The 19,896-nt window shown below is 37.8% G+C and overlaps 2 non-coding genes across 2 annotated transcripts; both read left to right on the forward strand.

Moving 5' to 3' along the window:
• Nucleotides 1-381: 381 nt before the first annotated feature.
• On the forward strand, nt 382-452 carry LOC113333397. Its single transcript, XR_003351971.1, has one exon. It is a non-coding gene; the product is annotated as a small nucleolar RNA R66 (small nucleolar RNA).
• A 98-nt stretch (nt 453-550) lies between these two features.
• Nucleotides 551-635, forward strand: LOC113333400. Its single transcript, XR_003351974.1, has one exon. It is a non-coding gene; the product is annotated as a small nucleolar RNA snoR118 (small nucleolar RNA).
• Nucleotides 636-19,896: the final 19,261 nt, after the last annotated feature.

Here is a 19,896-nt window from a genome sequence, read left to right on the forward strand (position 1 = left end):
ATTTATATATATATTGAACTCTGATAATGGATAGATAAGTCTGCTGTGTTCTTCTTCGTCTCCTGTTCTTGTGTATCACTTTTTAATTATTCTTTTGCTTATTTTTATTTTCTAATCAATAGTTCTGGTAGTATCTCTTTCACTTATTTTTAATTTTTCTTTTGCTTATTTTTATTTTCTAATCAATATAATAGCCTTGTAGAAGATCTCTTTTATCTGCTTTCAATTAAGGTAAAAGGGTCTTTAGATTTTCTTTGAAAGATTAATGAAGGCTTAAAGTTTTGCGGAAATTGAGTCTCTACGCCCTCGATTTTTCTACAGGCGCAGTGAATAACGTACTGCAAAATCTTTTTTAGAAATTATGTTTTTATATTTTTAGGATCCAATGATGGTAATGTAATCTTTGAGACCTGATTATCTATTGATGACAGCTATAAGCATTTTCTGAGGATCCTTTTGATAAAACAAATTACTTATTCGTTGATTTGAGATGCTGAATGTTTTTGTGGTTTTCTTTGTTCTGATTTTATGGATCAGTTAATTGTGTTGAGTATATGATGAAGTTTGCACTGGGCTCTGAGCAGAAATTCTGCGCTAACTGATCGATATGCGGCCTAGAAAGCCTTTTCTGATACTTAAACAATTACTAGTCTTAATAATTTAATGTTCGAAAATCTATGTACCTTGACGAGTCAAAAGAAAAGTTGTGGAATTTGGTAGTTTCTCCTTTGTCTGTGTTGCAGGTTGGTTTTGTTCGATCGATCTTTACTTAGTTTTGACATTACCTCCTGCAATTAGAAAGCTTACACTATCCCACATGTCTATGAATTCACGAACAAGTCCATTATGAATTTGTCCACGATACGATAAGCACAAGATTACATACAACTCTTTTCAGATGTATTAGTTTGAATATATTCGGATTAATGTTCTAGTAGATCGTAGAGTTATTGAACTCACTTTTGTTGTCTGCTTAATTCCACATGAATACATCAGGCCACCTTAAACCTTGAGGATAATAACTTAAATCTGTAGAGATTGTGTTCTTTTTGGGCTTACACAGACCTTCTCAAGACTGTATTTTTTTCAAATTTAATTTTGTGTGGTTTTAATACCAGAGGCCTTCTCTTGTCGAGTAGGTAGTCTAAGCTATGTATGAGCATTTAAACAGAGATTTTGACTTTGATTTTGACCAATGAAGAAATTGAATAGGGTATACACAAATTTAAACAACACTATTAAGAAAAACAGAACTAAAAAGAAAACAAACTAGACATGCTAATAAGAACTGTTAAGAATCATATAACATTAAACTCACCATGGTGTTTACCTGATCTTCCTGGAAACTATCCACTCTAACAGACTGCCAACAAGAAGGATCCCTTCTGTTGCTACAATCACAATTTCTTAAGGGATCCCTAAATTAGTGAAATTTTTCATGAATTCACATACCGGAAAAGAGATCCCTAAATTGGTGAAATTTTTCATGAATACACCAATTACATCAAGAGATACCTAAATTGGTGAAACTTTTCATGAATACACCAATTACGTCACAGAATATGTAGGCTTTTGATTTTCGATGTGTCTCTTTGGGATTTTTTTTCTCTGTCCATTTGGACGGTTTGAATAGAATTTTTTCTGTCTTTTTGGACTGTTTTTTTTAGTCTAATATAACTCATGCTTCAAAAGAAAAAAAAATGAATTTTTGAACTCAATAAGCAATTCTTTCTTATAAGAGCAACCACAGTTACGACCAAATTTGGGTACTAAACCCAAATGTGGTCCTAGAGAGTGCCGCAGTGGTGAGGAGTAAACCCAAATTTGGTCGCCAAATTTAGGGTTTGAGACCAAATGTGGTCGTCTGTTCAGACTAAAGAAGATATAGTGGGACGGAAGTATTAGGAGCGTATGAAACTAGGCGTAAGTTTAATCACCGTATGCAATCAGGCGAGAATATAAACACCATATGAGTCAGGCGCATGTATAAACTCCGCCCCTTCAAACGCATCTAATACATCCGCCCAATATCAGGCGTAGTTTTATTGTGCGTCTGGATGAAACGTAACTTTAAGTTACGTATGAGATGGGCGTTGATTATACGTGCGTCTGGATGAAACACAACTTTAAGTTACGTATGAGATGGGCAGAAGAATAGTGTGCGCCTGATACCAGTTTTAATTTTCGTTGATTATATTCACCCAGTTAACTTCCTCTTTCACCATGGCTGTGGTTGCTCTAAGCAGTTACGCCCCCCATCCATATCAACATCATAAACTACCCGCTTTGAGGAGGAAGCAAGAAACGAATGTGCAGTGCTCAAATCATTTACTTCTCACGGACATTTTTGATTTTTTTCTTTGGCTACCCAGACGCACCTTCTATGTCCGCCCGAGTCATACGCACTTTCTATCTCCGTATGTATCAGACGCACATAACATCTCCGTCCCAGTAGACGCACTTTCCATCGCCGTCCCATGTTAGGTGTGAACTATACCTGCGCCTCAATCAGGCGCACGTAATACCTCCGTTTCGTTCAGACGCATATTATAAAGACGCTCGGTCAAGAAACGTGAGTATAAGTTCCGTCTCGCACCAAGCGTTCGTATAAGTTACACTTCACCAAATTTTGGTCGTCCCCCATTGCGCTTGAACACCCAGAATACCAAATTTTTTTGGCTCTTAGTCTGGCTTTTGGTATTTGGTCCGTCTCATGACTGTGGTTGCTCTAAGGACATCAAAAGATAACAAAAAAAAATCAAAAAATCAAAATCCCTAAAATAGACATTAGCTCAAAATGGCTTGCTCCAATCACGTGGTTTCATAAGTCTTTTTGTTTCTTACTTTAAGATCTAATCTTCTTTCTCTGTTTTATTTTAATATTTTCTATTAAACTTTATTTAAACTAATTCTCTCTTATGTTTTATCTATAATATTTTAGTTTATCTTCAAAAATCAGTGATTTCTTTTTCTTCTTATCTAGTGATTTGATATTAACTTGTCTATTCTTCTCTAATGTGTTTACAGATTGTCGTACCCCTTACGACGTTTGCCTTGTTTGTAGTTATGATCAACACGTTTGCAGAGTATGTTTTTAAGCTCGTTGTACCAATCTGTGCTTACTTGAGGGCCGCTAAAGTTAGAAGAATGAAAATCGGTCCCAACTTAGTCCCCATCCAAAAATTCAAATTCCTCCCTATTGACCATTTTAAAACTTGGTCAAATTGGTTATTTAAAAAAAAAAACGTTTCCTTTTTTCTCTCCTAATCAATATCGACAGCCATTCCAAATATCCTTTCATTTTGGAACAATTCCTCCGCATATCCTGCCAAATTATATTCTCCAAAATTATCCTCTCAAAACTATTTATAGAAACCCTAATTCCTTCACATCTTACTTCACAGAGCATTTCTTTTCATATTGTCAAAACTATCAAAGTAGTTGCTGCTATAATTTAGATATGGATACTGAAAATACCAACCAAGTTTCTGAGCTAGTGAACAAATTCAAAAAAACAACCTTAGAATTAGGTGATACCTTTGAGGTTGTAATTTATAACGATGAGAACAATTCTGAAGATATTGATGATGAAGAATGGAAGCTAGCTTGATTGGAAAAATTATCATAAAGGGAAAAATAAGTCACAAAATGGTGAGAAGTATATTGTTTTTACGTGGCCCTTCATTTTTGCTGAAGATCTAAAGGTGGTGGAGATTAATCCAAATATAATGGTTGTCAAGTTTAGTAAGAAAGAGTTGTTGAAGATGGTGTGCGATTTGAGACCTTGGAGTGTGAATGGAAACTTGCTTGTGTTGCATGAATATGTTCTGGAAAAAGTTTATACTAATGAAGTTTGGGGTTTCCAATGCTTTTGGATTCAACTAAAAGGATTATTGCCTGAACATATGAATCCAACATCTGTTAGGAAGATAGGAGAGATTATGGGAGAAGTTATTGCCATTGATCATGCTGATGACATTCCTGGTTCTGGAGATCTAGTTAAAGTTTGCGGGAATATTGATCTGACAGACCCATCGAGGAGAGGAGTTAAGGCTTTAACAAATGCTAGAGTCACAAGATGGATCAATTTTTTTTTATGAAAAGCAACCAAACAAGATCCGTCCAGAATATTCCATCATCAATCATTGTAAGCATGTATGTAAGGATGCAGTCGAGCTCATGAAAAACCATATTTCTTTGGAAAAGTAAGAGTCAAGAAGTGTTCACAAAACCTGAAGATTATTGAGGTTACTCCTATTTTTAAGAAGAACCCTAAAAAAGATGGAAATACCTCTAATTTTATCCCTCCGAATGATGGAGTAACTATCAATATGAACTTTGTTTTTGGTAATAGCTCTACCAGGAATTCTCAAATTACTAGAATAGGAAAGAGAATTCTTATTGAGGATGAGTGCCCTAGCAACAACTGTCAAAATACCTCTTCCAACATGGTTAATGACCTTCCTATCATATTAATTGATTTTTATTTTTTCTGATATTTTTTTGCTTTCTAGCTCTTTTGTCATTATCTTTCTCTGTTTTGCTATTTTATCAAAACTTAGTATTAACTATTTTCAAAACAAAAAGCCTTTTTCATCCAGATTAGTTTTATATTGTCTCCTGATCCTTAGTTTACAAAACATCATGAAAGTTATTCCTCAGAATATTTAAGGGTTCAAAAAATCTAATATGAGAGATCATTTAAAAGATTTGATAAGAACGCAAAATCCAGATACAATCTTCTTATGTGAAACCAAACTGCATGAAACTAAATTAAGACCACGCTTAGCACCTTTACATATCCCAAATATTATATATCTAGAACTAGTAAGTCTCTAAGGGGATTAGTTATTTTATGGAAAAATGGTTTTAGTTGTGAAATTTTAATTAGTAAAAATAATATGATTCATTTTATCAGTTAAGATGATCCTAGCCAACCAGAGTGGCTTTTATCCTGTGTCTATGGTTATTTTAAATCCTCCAAAAATAAAGAGCATCCGTCATTTATTCAGGAATTGGGTAAAAAGTCACAAAATGGTGAGAAGTATATTGTTTTTACGTGGCACTTCATTCCTGCTGAAGATCTAAAGGTGGTGGAGATTAATCCAAATATAATGGTTTTCAAGTTTAGTAAGAAAAAGTTGTTGAAGGTGGTGTGGGATTTGAGACCTTGGAGTATGAATGGAAACTTTCTTGTGTTGCATGAATATGTTCCGGAAAAAGTTTATATTAATGACATTTGGGGCTTCCAACGCTTTTGGATTCAACTAAAAGGATTACTGTCTGAACATATGAATAAAGGTCTTACAAGAACATTTCTATAATCCTGTTTATGTTTAGGGAGATTAGTTCCACATCTAATCGTGTTTTACAAGAACATTTCTATAATGGTCTTCCAACTATAGTTTCTGAAGAAGATAGAAATCTACTTCTCGCTTCTCCTTCTGATGAAGAAATTCGTAGTGTTTTAAAAGGTATGGAAAATTGGTCTGTTCCAGGTCTAGAAGGTTTCCAAGCAGTTTTTTACAAAACTCAATGGAGCATTGCTGGTCCAGAAGTTTGTGATATGGTCAATAATTCTTTTCTTCAGGTTATCTTTTGCAGTCTATAAACAAGACTTAAATCATCTTAATTCCCCAAGCCAAGAATCCATCTACTCCTGCTGAATATTCGGGCCAATTGGGATTTCCAATACTTCTTATAGAATTATCTCAAAGATAATGGTTAACATAATGAAACCTCTTATAGCTAAAATAGTTTCTCTTTGTCAAGCTGCTTATGTTTCTAGTAGATTGATCAATGATAACACTATTATAGCTCATGAGCTTATTCATTCCACGAGGAGGAAAGAAGGTGAAAACGCAGGGGGTACCTAATACAATTGGAAGTAAACCAACTTAATGATCCTTCGACAATATGTATATTCATAAACTGGATTTCAACAAGAGTGAATCTTGTAATCTGTATTTCAAGATACGAATTCCAAGAACAAGTCTTGTAGGTTCACTACAGATTTAATTAAAAAACTGTTTATGTTGGTTATCGAATCACTCGCATTTACTTGGTGATTGCAAAGATCAATTTCCAACTATCAATAAAGTAATATCCAACAAACAAGGATGGATGTATCTACTTTAATTGATTAATGCACAACCTGTGATATTTCAATTATAAAGAAAGACAATATAATGCAGAAATAAAAATAACACAGACACAGAGCCGCTACAGACACTAGCATACTACCAATTAACTTCGGACTGGAAAGTAGTTAAGCCCGAACCCAGTCTCACACCGATTGTGGTACAACCGTTCTCCTTACGTCTCTTGAACCATGTCGGATTCTACGCACTTGATTCCCTGATGTCCCACCAACTAAGAGTTGCTTCAACTCAATTGAAAACTTTTTGGGTTTTGAATCCACAAATCGTCGGTTTTGATTTCCCTTTAGATGTGAATAAAGGTTTTGAAATCTTGTGTTTGTTTTGAGAAAAATAATTACTAAGTAAAAATAATATCAAAAAAAAAAACTTGTAGAGTAGGGATTATTATACTCCTCAAAAATTGGAAGAGAAACCCAATCTCTACAACAAGAACAACTAGGATAAATCTAGAGATATCTTGTTAAAACTTCTAAGGAATTTATGAGATACCTTAATTGAAGTTTTCTTTCGAGTTACGATTTCGATCAACTAGTGTCGTTATACGATCGTGAACCGAAATCTATCAAAACCTAGGGTTTATGATCAACACTCTTGAATGGCCTTATATCATAAGGACCTTAGAATAGACAAGAGTTTGAAAACCTAGATTAGAAGTTGCGTAACTATCACGAAGATTATTACCAACTCGGCTTTGTGATCCCCAATACAAAGACTTATTTCTCACTCTTGTTCTCGAAGAGTAGAAAGACGTGGAAAACAACCTATGAAGCTTACACCAGTTTTTCAAGGGATAACAAGTTTATCATCCACAAATTCTTTATTTATAGTGAACAAGTTAGCTTGAAAGCTAAGCTAATGTAGCTTGAACCCAAAACAAGTTTGAGCTATTTTCCTTTTTCAAGACTCTCCTAATTTTGTGAGTCTTTCCTAAGTTACAACTCTTGCATAAATAATTAAATAAATAATTCTTTAGCATAAATTGTATTTTTGTGAATAATTCACGATTTAATTCAGGAATGAATCCTAAAATATCACAAACACTTTAATATGGAAATTAATTGTGTTTGGAAGAATAGACATCTTTCCTAGATGAGGAAACATAAAAAACTTGATTAAAGTAGACTTCTAGTCACGTATTTGCGCTCAAGTCCGTGAACCTGTATAAACAGTTCGTGGCTTGTTTCCTAATAACGAACTGCAACAGTTACAACAACACTTATAACCGTTCCTTTAATAAATCACTTATAACTTCTTCGTTATAACTCGGAATTGAGTGATTCTTGGATCGTTGAATTTGTAAGCTCATTCACTATAACATGAGAACCTTTCCAGGGATACAGATTGTTGTCACTAAACTCATGGCTCAAATAACCTCAAGTATATAAACATAAATGTACATTTAGGAATTGTTCCATAAAGTGAGCTTTTGTTTCGATAGATTAGAAAGGTAGAATTGAACAAGAATTCCAAACGAAATCAGTAACATCATACCTTTTGTTGATGGTGGATTTTCAACAAAGGGAAAAACCGTAAAATCATGAGGCATGTTTTTGACACGGCTTTCAGGCATGCAACGATTCATATTTTACGAAGCCATGATGAATATGTTTCCTGAAAGGCCTCCACTAGATGAGCGTTCAGTGCCACGCATTTCATCATGTCCTCTATGTAGAATAACGTAATTGGGCGATTCTCCGTAAGATTGAGCGCAACAACGCCTTCAGGACGTCGGTGACACTCAATGTTCCCTGACTACATGAGAGAGAGCCGCCTCTACATAGAAGAACGATTGGGCGGTTCTCCGTAGATTGAGAGCAAGAACGCCTTCAGGACTTCGGCAACTCGCTGTCTTCTGACTATACACCTTCGGAATGGGTATGACGCTTTAACTGGATAATATCCCTTCTGTAATAGATTAATTCTGCCGTGACATTTGCCACTGAATTCCCAGAATGATCTATTATTGATCCTATTCCATGGTCGAATCCACGGCCTGATCCCATGGAATGGCAATAACTATTGCTCCTATTTCATGGTCGAATCCACGGCCTGATCCCATGGAATGGCAATAACAATTGCTCTTATTCCATGGTATAATCCAAGGCCTGATCCCATGGAATGGCAATAACAATTGATCCTATTCCATGGTCGAATCCACGGCCTGATCCTATGGAATGGAAATAAACAATTGTATCATCTCATTATTCCGATTTCATGATCGAATTCACGGCTGATCTCATGGAATGATAATAGATAATTTTAGTACTCTGATTTCATGATTGAATCCACGGCGGATCTCATGAAATAGTAATATTTAATTACTCTGATTCTATGGTCGAATCCACAATCCCACGAAATGGTAATACTTAACTTTATTATTCTGAATTCATGGTCGAATCCACGACTGATCCTATGAATTGATAATAGAACTACCCATTTTTATTGCTCAGTTTCATGAATTATTCTCCACTGAATTTCATAAACTAATAATAATACTCAACAACCGGGCATCTGGACCATCACTGAGTAAGCCCCACAAAAATGGTGCAAGTGTACTCGACAATGATGCACGACTGAGCACCCGGATGCACAAACGAGCATTCAAAAACATGGACAAATGAGGAATCCTACGCAAAACAGGAGAAAACAATAAATTATAATAAAATAATAAGAGGCGCCATGGGCCGGGCCCACCAGCCGTCCGGCCATGCCCTAGCCGTGGACGGTCCCATGCCTCTCCCATTATTTTCCTTATTTTTGTTATTTCATGAACTCATGAAAACTCCTTGGTTTAAACAACTTTCCTTGTTTTTGCAAAACTCATGAATTCTCCATAACTTTATGGATTCATGAAAAATAATATTATAAAACAGAGAAGCGTGAAAAGGCGTGTATTGATAATGGACATGCTTTTATTCCCTTTTCCTTTGACACTTTTGGGAATTTAGCGCCAGAGGCGGTTGGACTTCTAGCGAGAGTTCAAAGAGTCATGCACAATAATGTCATGACTCCTGATTCGAGAGAGTTTGTGTTTAAGAGGATAGGATTTGCTATTCAAAAAGGGCTTGCGGCGCAGCTTGTTGCTCGCTTGCCTACTATGTAACAATTTTAATTATTAATTAAATCTTACAAATAGGGAAAGGCGTACGGGACCGGGAAATATAGCCGGTCGGCCGTGCCCAAGCCGTGGCCGGTCCCACACCTCACAATCCCTAGATTTTTATAATTATTGTTCCTAAACTAATGAAACTTCTCTGTTTCAACGAAAACTCATGGATTCTCCATAATATCACGGTTTCATGAAAAAATAATAATATAAAATTAGGGAAAGGCGTGCTGGACCGGGCAACATAGCTGGCCGGCCATGCCCTAGCCGTGGCCGGCCCCACACCTTGCAATCCCAAGTTTTTTATAATTATTATTTTCCTCAATTCATGAAACTCCTTGGTTTGAGAAAAACTCATGATTCCTTTATATTTTCTCAAATTTTGCTCGAATCATGAAAAACTAAAAGCCAACATGGTCACATGACCGGATAGCCTCTCACAGAAATTTTAAATGTTGAAGTATTCTTATTTTAATATTTACAAAATATTGATCAGTTGAGCATGCATGCCCATTCCAGCAAAAATCAAGAATTTCAGTCAAGATGAAATTCTTCTGAAAATTCACAATGTTGCTCGAATGCACGTCAGGAAATACTGAAAGTCTCAGTACGGAGACACGGACACCACGGAAACACGTGCATGCCTTAATGACCGACCAGAGTCATCCCTAGCGCTTGCACAAATCCGGTCCCACAGAATTTCATAATTCTGACCTAATTTGCTCAATTGCTCATACTGGGCCCAACTTCTCTCCAACTAACATGGGGAATTGCTCAATCGAGCACCAGCTGGTCCCACACCCCTAAGGGCCGGTTTCATGCCTTCTTGGACGGTCCCTCACTTCTCCATGAATTAGGTTTTATCACCTAATGCTCAATCGAGCAACTATTTTCAATAAATGATGAAACCGGCATTTTATCATCATTCCTTCACCAACAGTCCAACTGAGGACCCTGGTGCGTGCTTACTCGAGCACTTGGGAATCACATGGATGTCCATAATCTCATGTGGTCGGTACCTCCCTTACTCATGACCAATTTTCATCAATTAGACAATTGATGAAGGATTGATCAAAAATTAGGGTTTTGAACAAACGCTCCACGAATTACCATTCTGAGCAAGTTCAAACACTAAATTATATTAATCCAGCGATCAACATCTAAATTAATTATACAATATTCGGTAATCTACAAATATTTTAATTAATATTTTATTGGGTCACTTCACCAATAAATATTTCGTCGAATTGAACAATACTTGCTCAGTTGCTCAAATATTGATCCAGCTATCAGTATTTAGTAATATTAGTAATTTGTCGAATTGAGAAATACTTGCTCAGTTGCACGTCAAATTATCAACGTTCAGTATTTTGTCGAATTGAGCAATACTTGCTCAGTTGCACGTCAAAATTATCAATTTATCGAATTGAGCAATACTTGCTCAGTTGCTCGAATATTGATCCAACTATCAATATTTAGTAATTTATCAGTAATTTGTCGAATTGAGCAATACTTGCTCAATTGCACATAAAATTATAAATAATCATTAATTTGTCGAATCGAGCAATATTTGCTCAGTTGCTCGTCAAATTCTCAATATTCAGTAATTCGCCGAATTGAGCAATACTTGCTCAGTCGCTCAAATACTGGTCAATAATTCATCACTGAATCTACAATATTGACATCATTTTAGAGAACTACATTTTTGATCCATGAATCGCTGAGCATTCATCACTCATTCTCGATTCAACAAAACCCAGACTCACTGTCTAATCAGTCAACAACTGACTAATTAATACACGTCTATCATGCAGACTCCACGATTCGTGAGACATCAATCACGTCAAATTGGGGGATATCAATTAAGGTTTTGGTCTGGCAGCCTACAACACGTGGATTCATCCACAACGAGAAATGTGAGTAAGTCGTGTCAACGTTTGAAGGAGTTAGCAAAGTAGTGGGTAAATGATCAACCAAGTCTCTGCACTATCTAGAACTTGTTTCGCCACGATCTCCCACTGTCCCACTCTTTCACTTAAGAAACCGTCACACTTACAGGGATCAAGGTGTTCACGACTCTGACAATATAAATAAGTCTCTGAATCGATGATTGAAGACAACTAATGATCACTAGCTATCAGCAATTGTCGAATTTCTCGAGTAACTACTCTCAAGAATTCATCAATCTATCATAACTTATTCGAACTCATCAGTTCACCAAAAATTGCAGAAACCTTCAACACATCCGCAATCCTTGATCATCACTGATCCTACACAATTCTCAGCTTCCCTCCTACAGATCAACCCATCTCCCTCTTTGCGACCGAATTGACTCTGGAACGACCATTGACTTGGTTTAGGCCAGAGTCCTACAGATTGATTTCTCGAATCGAAGCACTCCCTTTGCAGTGCATCTGTGTGAGGTTAAGCAGTTTGCTCGGTTGAGGAGTCTCGACAACATGCTCGTCTCTTCACTTCCCTAAAAAACCAGCGAATCGTTTTTCCCCATCTACAGATTGGCGACCACAGTGGGAGATTAATCTCTCGGTTGCAATCCCACATTTTCGCAAAAATGGTTGATCTTAGGTAAGGTTCAGTTACAAATCCTAACACAAACAACGCTAGCACTAGCAACAATAATGGAATTCCAGAAACTATTCCCGCTTCCCACAACGGTGGTGACACTACTCCTCCTCACACCAATATCGAAAGTCATCCTCTCTTCGGCCGACATCATGAGGAGCTCAGAGAAAATCCACCCACCATCACCGCTGATATCATGAAAGTCCAGGATGTTCTCGCTAAGAATCAAACTGATATGGCTGCGACTCAGAAGGAGCTATGTGACTACCTCAAAACTCTCACTGAAAAGATGTGAGACAAAACTCAGGAAAAGGGAAAAAACAAGGAAGCATCTCCAGATCCCGAAGTTATTCCATTCCCTGAAGATGACGAAGCCCGCAAAGCTGCAGAACCTGAACCCGCCGGTTTCATCACTCGTGAAGACTTGGAGCGTTCTATGGAGAATCAGGGAAAGGGTCATGCGCCATATGTACACCGTCATCAATCCCCATATCCTTCTACCACGCAAATAATCCCTCTTCCAAAGGGCTACACTTCTCCAACGTTCACACTCTGCAATGGGACGGTGAATGCTCGAGAACACGTTTCTCGATTCTTGGAAGCATTAGGAGAGCATGAACACAACCATGTTCTCTGTTTGAAGGAATTCTCAAAATCCCTGACGGATCGAGCATATACTTGGTACAACAACATTGCACCAGGAAGCATAGCCAATTGGAGAGAGATGATTAATGATTTCTACAGGAAATACTTCTTCGTTTCTGAGCAAGTTACTCTTTCCGACTTAGGAAGGATGGCTCAGAAGAATACTGAAAATCCGAACAACTATGTGAAGAAATTCAGAATTCAAGCTTTGGATTGTTATGATCCTAATGTTACTGAACAACAAATGGTGGATTTATGCATTAAAGGGATGATTCCGGTCTACAGAGCCTTGCTGGAAAATCTTCGTTTTCAAACTTTCTCGGAACTTCATGAAGCGGCCAAGCGATCGGCAACTACTGCTCCAGCTTTGCTAGAAAGAACCAAAACCGTCAAAGTCGAGGAGTCGAGCAATCGAAGCACCACCCCCAGACATTTAATCAACAAACAATACAATTTGGAGGCTTCCACGAATGTCGCCGAAGGGGGCAAAAGAAAGGCTGACGCCCAACAACATAAGGATACTCCTCCGACATCTACGAAGGTACCAAAGAAGGACAACCAGACTCGAAACGCACGAACGCCGGCTCAACGTCAACAGAATGATCAGGAAGCACCATACTTTCCTTTTCCTATTGAAGAGGTGATCGAGTTGTTGGAAGTCTGGATTCAAGATGGTGCGATCAACCTGCCTCCTGTCAGAAGGGAGCCAACAGATGAGGAAGTGGATAACTCGCATTACTGTCGTTTCCATAGGTATGTCAGTCATCCGACCAGTGACTGTCGAAACTTGAAACGTATATTCAAAGAAAAGGACGATTCAGGAGAGTTGGGAACTGAAGGAGTGCACAAAAATCCTCTCCCAATCATAAATTTTACAATCTTCGAACAACCGATCAAAGAAGCAGTCCAATCCCTAATTGAGCATGTCTGTGAGTTACTGTACTTATCGAAAGCTCAAAGAAATGATATGTTTGCTGCATTGAACCACATTGTATCTGGGAAACGATTAGACATTCAAGAGATACTCCCTGAACCTCCGGTAACAGACAAGGAGATGTACGACCGATGACTTCTCACCACAGTTCACCTCAATAGAAATGAATTCAAGCGAGCGTTGGTCGACGTTGGCATTGCTGTTAATATCTTTTCTTTGAAGACTCTCAGAGCCGTTGGCATCACCCGACAAGAAGCAACTCACGCTCCTGTCTCAATCAGAGACCATGAAGGAATTTCCAGAGATGCTTACGGCTACATCATCCTCAAAATGAAAGTTGGAGAAACCTAGTCAGAAACAAAATTTCACATAATCCAAGAAGATGCAGGATATGACATGGTTCTGGGACGTACATGGATTCATGCTGAGAAGGTAACCCCAACATCTTCAATTGCACATTTCTCCATTGAAGAAGGATCTGACTCGGATGAAGCGGAAAATGATTCGAGCATTTGGGAAAGGTAGAAGCCTTGATAGAACTCACACAAAAACCCAAAGAAAGCACACATAAGTTTCTCGAAAGATTTCGCACTCAGGGTTCAAGATATCAGGGGAAAAGAACTAAAGAAAGTCAGTAAAATAAGATTTTTTGTTTTCTGCATCCTCCAATACTTGCAAAGCAGCTTTCTCCGCCTCCAGCTTTTTGGTCAATTCAGCAACTTTATCCATCTTCTTCAGCACGACATCATTGGTGGAGAAAGGAGTGTCACCTTCTACTGCTTTCCTAATAGCATCAAGCTTTTGACGAAGCCATCTCAAATTGAAGCCAAGTTCTTCAGTTTTCTTCAAGTTGTACTCGGAATCAAAGAGTACATCCCGGGTGACAACATTTCTAGCTGTGATGCGGATATTATTTATAACACGCAACATGGATTCTACTTGCCTTGTCAAGAAATAACTACGCTCAGGATCCTAAGTGGTAGGCCGGGGACAGTGTATAAAAAATGGAGAAAGTTAAGGCCTACAGTGATACCGCAAGTGCACGGTTTCGATGTAGTGAGTGCACAAGTACGGGTCGATCCACAGGGACTTGGGTGTGTTCATGAAGATTCCTAAGCTAAATGGCAGTGACAGTGCAGTGAGAACAATGAGAAGGCAGTAAAGAGAAAAGCAAAGCCAAGAGGCAGTGAACAGGGCAGTGAAGATGATGAGTGAGCAAAGCAGAAAGAAACAAGGCAATATAACAAAAACAGTGACAGTGACCAAAGGTCATAGGCAGTGGGTGAGCAGTGGTGAAAGCAAACAAAGCAGATGAAGGGAGCTAGGATCATTAATTCCACCACTAACCTACACCATGTATTCAACGACTACATTCTTGTTCTTGTGATGACATGGGTTAAGATGTGGTCTGCCCGATGTCTAAGAAGTTTCTCCACTAGAGAAATCATCCCCAATAAGACATTGCTCCATAGCACTAGTTATCTGGCTAAGTATAACTAGTCTAAGGCTCAACATGGTCTGGTTTAGCATGATTGGTGGCTATGTCCACATAGAGATATTCTAACTACAGTGGATACATGGCATCCACTGTGAGAGCAATTTGCAGACATGCCAAAGTGATTATCTCCTAAACATTTTTAACATTCAAGAATGCATATTCACATCACACAGGATAGCAAGTTAAGGCTTCCTTAAGACCCTAGCAATTGAAACTAACACATGATAAAACTGAAATTAAAATTGGAATTAAACTGAAATTAACCCAATTAGGGGGTATCTCGGCTAACCAAGAACACCCTTCTCTCTACACATCAATTGCCTTTTATAGTTTTACAAAATATCCCCAAATTTCGAAACCCTAACTTGAAAACCCTAATTTTTGAATTGAAAATTCCACTCACCTAATCCCTGAATTGATGTCGACCCATGCCTATTCGCTCTTCTCTGCTCCTCTCCATGTCTTCAATTGCGTCTTATAGCCTCACCTAATTTATTGATTTATCACCTAGGGTTTCAGTGGTGAAAAATCAATAAGTTAGATGTCTATAGAGGTAGGGGAGGTAGCTAAGGCGTGTAGGTGGGGTTTGGTGACAGTGGAGGAAGTGGCGATGGCAGGGTGGTGTGGTTCAGCGAGGTGTAGCTGGTGGAGGTGATGGAGTTGCAGAGCAGCTCTCTGCAACAGGGTATGGATGAGAAGAGGTCGAGTGATTTTGGGTTAGGGGGCGTTTGGCTAGGGGTATAGGGTGTTCGATACTTGGGTGTTAGGCGGGTGCAGCGAGGTTTGATGATCTGCGACAAGGAGCGATGGATGGGAATATGGTAGGTGGATCTGACGGCGATGCGGAGGCAGGCGATGAGCGACCGTCGGATGAAGAGATACAACGAAACGAACGGTACTTGATGGAGTTAGGTACTGTAGTGTAAGGCGGAGATATCAAACTTCGATGCACAGCAAGGGAGCGACCGTCGGATGCTTCTGAGAACTGATCTGACGGCTGAAGACGCAAGCGGGTATGGATTTGGTTTTAGGCTTTTGGGTATAGAATATGGGTTTGGGAAATGAGTTTGGGCTTGGAAAACCTTGAGCCCACTTCTTCTTTAAGAACAACTTTCTTCTTCAAGCCCATTTCTATCCTTTTTTTGGTCTTCCGCACATCACTCTTCGCGGCTTCCTTGCGTAATTCCTCCTGGCTTTTCACTACTTTTCTGCTCTTTTTGCTCCGCAACTCATCCAATCTTTATTTATTACCTAAAAATGCAAAATTAAGTAAGAAAAATATTTATTCTTGAAAACAATGAAAATACAGAATATGGGATAAAATGTAGAATTAATGCACAAAAGATGAGTTAAATGCCAAGAAAAATATATAGAAATATGCACTTTTTAGCACTCATCAAATACCCCCAAACCTGAATTTTACTTGTCCTCAAGTAAAACAAAACTAAGGAAATCCTACCTATACCACTGTCGCTGGTCTCTCGAATGCATTTAGCGTATGCACTAAGCCTTTTAAACCACTAAGTGTCCCTAGTGGACGAGTTGAAGTCTCGTGAAGGTTTGCTTAGAACGTACCTACAAAGTTCTAGGTCAAAATATAAGCTCAGATTCCATCAAATGTGACATGTGCAAAACAGTTTAAGCTCACAGCAAAATGGAGATGTCAATCTAGCTATCGAAGGCACAATCCTAGCACTGATAACAAAAAAAGACATGTGATAAGAGTGTAAAGTGTATCTACACATGTGTAAAGAAAGATCTGAAGTTATGACTACTAATCACCAAGAGATAGTTTCTCAGGCTAAGAACTGAGGTCGAAATCTAGCTAGCTGTCCGGACTTTACGAGAATTGTGAATGAGTTGGAGGTATTTCACAATTACTCGCGTTGTACATCAATGGCATACACCCTCCTTGCTTATTACAATGAAACAACAAAATGACTCTTTACATGACTCTTATTTACATTGACTACTCTTTTATTTTTGGAACAAGAGATGATGGAATTGATAAGTACTTGATTTTTTTGTATTTTTCTGATATTTTTTTTCTGAATATACATTTTTTTTTTTTTTTTTTTTTTGAGAAAAACTTTTGATACATATACAAAAGGAAACAAAAGATTACATGACACTTTGCAAGAGGTAGCCCTTTTTGATGCACCCAGTTAAATTCGATGGTTGTCTTTCTTAATGTAACCTCCACCTTCTATCCCAACCAACCAAAGAACAAGCTAGTCAAGTTTCGTTCAGTATTCTAAAGTGATTGGCAATCGTAACTTCCTATCAAACACCTTGAAGATCGAGGCCATACATGTATTGGTAGATCGTGCGCGTGCAAATTTCTTATCACTATGTGAATTGTGCTAGAATCAGGGTGCCTAAATATCTAGACTAAGACTCCTAATAAAAATACATATTTGCACAAGAGTCAACATTTCAAGGTAAATGAGCTCCATTTTTATGATTTTTATTTTTTAATTTTTTTGAATTTTTCATTTTTTTCAAAAGAAGGAGTTCGTTTTCAATTATGGCAAATTATCATGGTATCTACTCTATACCCCCAAACCTAAACTAAACATTGTCCTCAATGTTTCAAAATATGGAAAGAATTAAAATGCAACATATGGAAAGGGACATGCTGAGTAGAGTAAAAGGAGAGAGAATACCCGATTTCGGCGAAAGCAGAATTAAAACTCCGTTATTCAAGGCAAAAATCCAACATATTTCAGCCGAGATCATATTGGATTAGCAAAATATATACAAAAGGAACAAAAGGGTTTTTAAGAAATTTTATCTACTGGATTATATACAAAAAATTCACCATACACTAACAATCTAAAGAGTTGAGGATCAACCCAAAAGACAAAGTGTAAAGGTTTCAACAGCTTCACACAATAATAATATGGTAGGCATGCAAGTGAAGCTGTGAAACAAAATGAGCTACCCCCAAACCTGGATTTTACAAAGATATAATTTTGAAAACAAAATCGCGCAGTTTCGGGGGTTCATCATGCAAAAGGTCTAGCTCGAAATGAACTTTGCTAGGGACGGGCAAACATGCAATTTCCAACTGTGGTTCCTCAAAGATATTATATTTGAATGCAAAATGGTCCAAGAGGACTTGGGAAGCACACAGTTCCAAACCTAGATTAGGCATTCTCAGAAAAATTTTTTACAATATTGGTACAAACCAAATCTAGGTTGGGTGGAAGGCCATCAGATTGTGACTCATGTAGGAGAATAGGTGCGTCATTATCAATCAAATCAAAATCTCCTAAATCATCTACACATGTCACATCATGCTCACAATCATCAATCAAATTAGCAAGTTCACACTCAGAATCATCAACATCATCAACAGATTTGTCTCATGCATCGGCAATTCAATGGAAATATCACAATGTGACCTAGGTAGAGAATCAGACACATCACTTATTTTCATGCATAATAGTGTCTACAGAAGATTCAACTATTCCTATGTCATGCTCATCTTCACAGAATAATTGTACGAATCCCATGTCAATATCAAAATCATATGAATTACAATGAGTATTAGAAAAAACAACATTCATGAAGGTCGAGGGCGAGAAGCCATATGTTATTGAACCAACAGGTTCCACAATATTTTCATGTTCTTCTAACACATCATCATAATCATCATCATGGTAGCATGCATATTGGTCCTCATTAAAAGTGGTGGTGTCGTTAGTCGATTCATGTTCCTCTAAATTAAGTTCATATTCAACATCATTTACATGAATGGGACTAGACACTTCATTAGGGACAACATACATTTCCTCATGAATTTCCTCCTTTTGTAGGTGAAGCAAAATCTGATCTAAATATGCCTGAATTCGTGATGTAGATCTATCGAAGTTTTGCTCACTGAGTCTGAAAGCTTCTGTGGTGGAGTCTAAATTCATGGGAGTACAAAATTCTTCATGTTCAAATTGTGGTGATTGGTACATGTGTGCATGGTCATTAGGGTTTATAAAAGATTGATCGCAACCCTCAAAGGATTGATTATGGTCCCAATGACTACCATTCTCACAATTTATGGGCATTTCATACCTTGGATTTTCTCTAGATTGCCTAAAATTATGCAAAATATGACAATTCTCAACAGGGTGGTCTAAACTACCACATGCAGGACATGCATAGATTTCAGGTTGCCTAAGAAAATTAGATGTGACAGATTCCTCATGTGATTGCATTTCTAAAGCTGCGATTCGAGCTTCTAATTGATCCACAAGAGATGATTGTGTGAGTGAGGCATTAGCAAAATGTTCATTTTCACGTTGTGGCAAACGATGCATGTGTGAATAGTCATTAGGGTTCATGTATTGAGGCTCGGGACTTTGAAAATGTCCATAATAATTCCTATGACTATTGACATCATGGTCTATGGAGGTTCATAACGTGAAGTATGTCCACACGCAAGTTCTCTAAGGGATTTGTTGTATTCCCCAACTGTAGACCAAGATCTAGACATGATTGGGCTCAAAAGCTAAGTAACTATGTTACAAAGCCCAAAATTTGGTTTTTAATGGGTTTGGATTTTTGGGAAAAATTTGGTTTTTATGGGAATGAAAAACATTTGGTTTTTGATGGGAAACATTTGGTTTTTATGGGGATAAGCCCACTGTTTTGGTTGTGCTTTGGTGAGGCAATGGGTTTGGGGAACTGTTGTGAAACAGAGCCCAACTTTCGGCCTAGAGTTTGGGTACACGGCCCACTAACGACTTCAGCAAGCCCAGAAACTAATGAAGCCCAGCTGAGTTGGTAGGTTCAGTTAACCTTGTTTAGGTTGTTTGTTGGGTTTTTGAAACCCAAAATTTTGATAGGGACAATCCCACAGTTAATGCTCAAATACAAACCCAAAAGTTAACTTAAATTACAAGCCCAACAAAAAAAATGGAAAAAATTATTACAAGCCCACAAATTAAAAATGGAAGCCCACAGGTTGGGT

Source organism: Papaver somniferum, unplaced genomic scaffold (genome assembly GCF_003573695.1).
Source record: "Papaver somniferum cultivar HN1 unplaced genomic scaffold, ASM357369v1 unplaced-scaffold_132, whole genome shotgun sequence".
Lineage (NCBI taxonomy): Eukaryota > Viridiplantae > Streptophyta > Magnoliopsida > Ranunculales > Papaveraceae > Papaver > Papaver somniferum.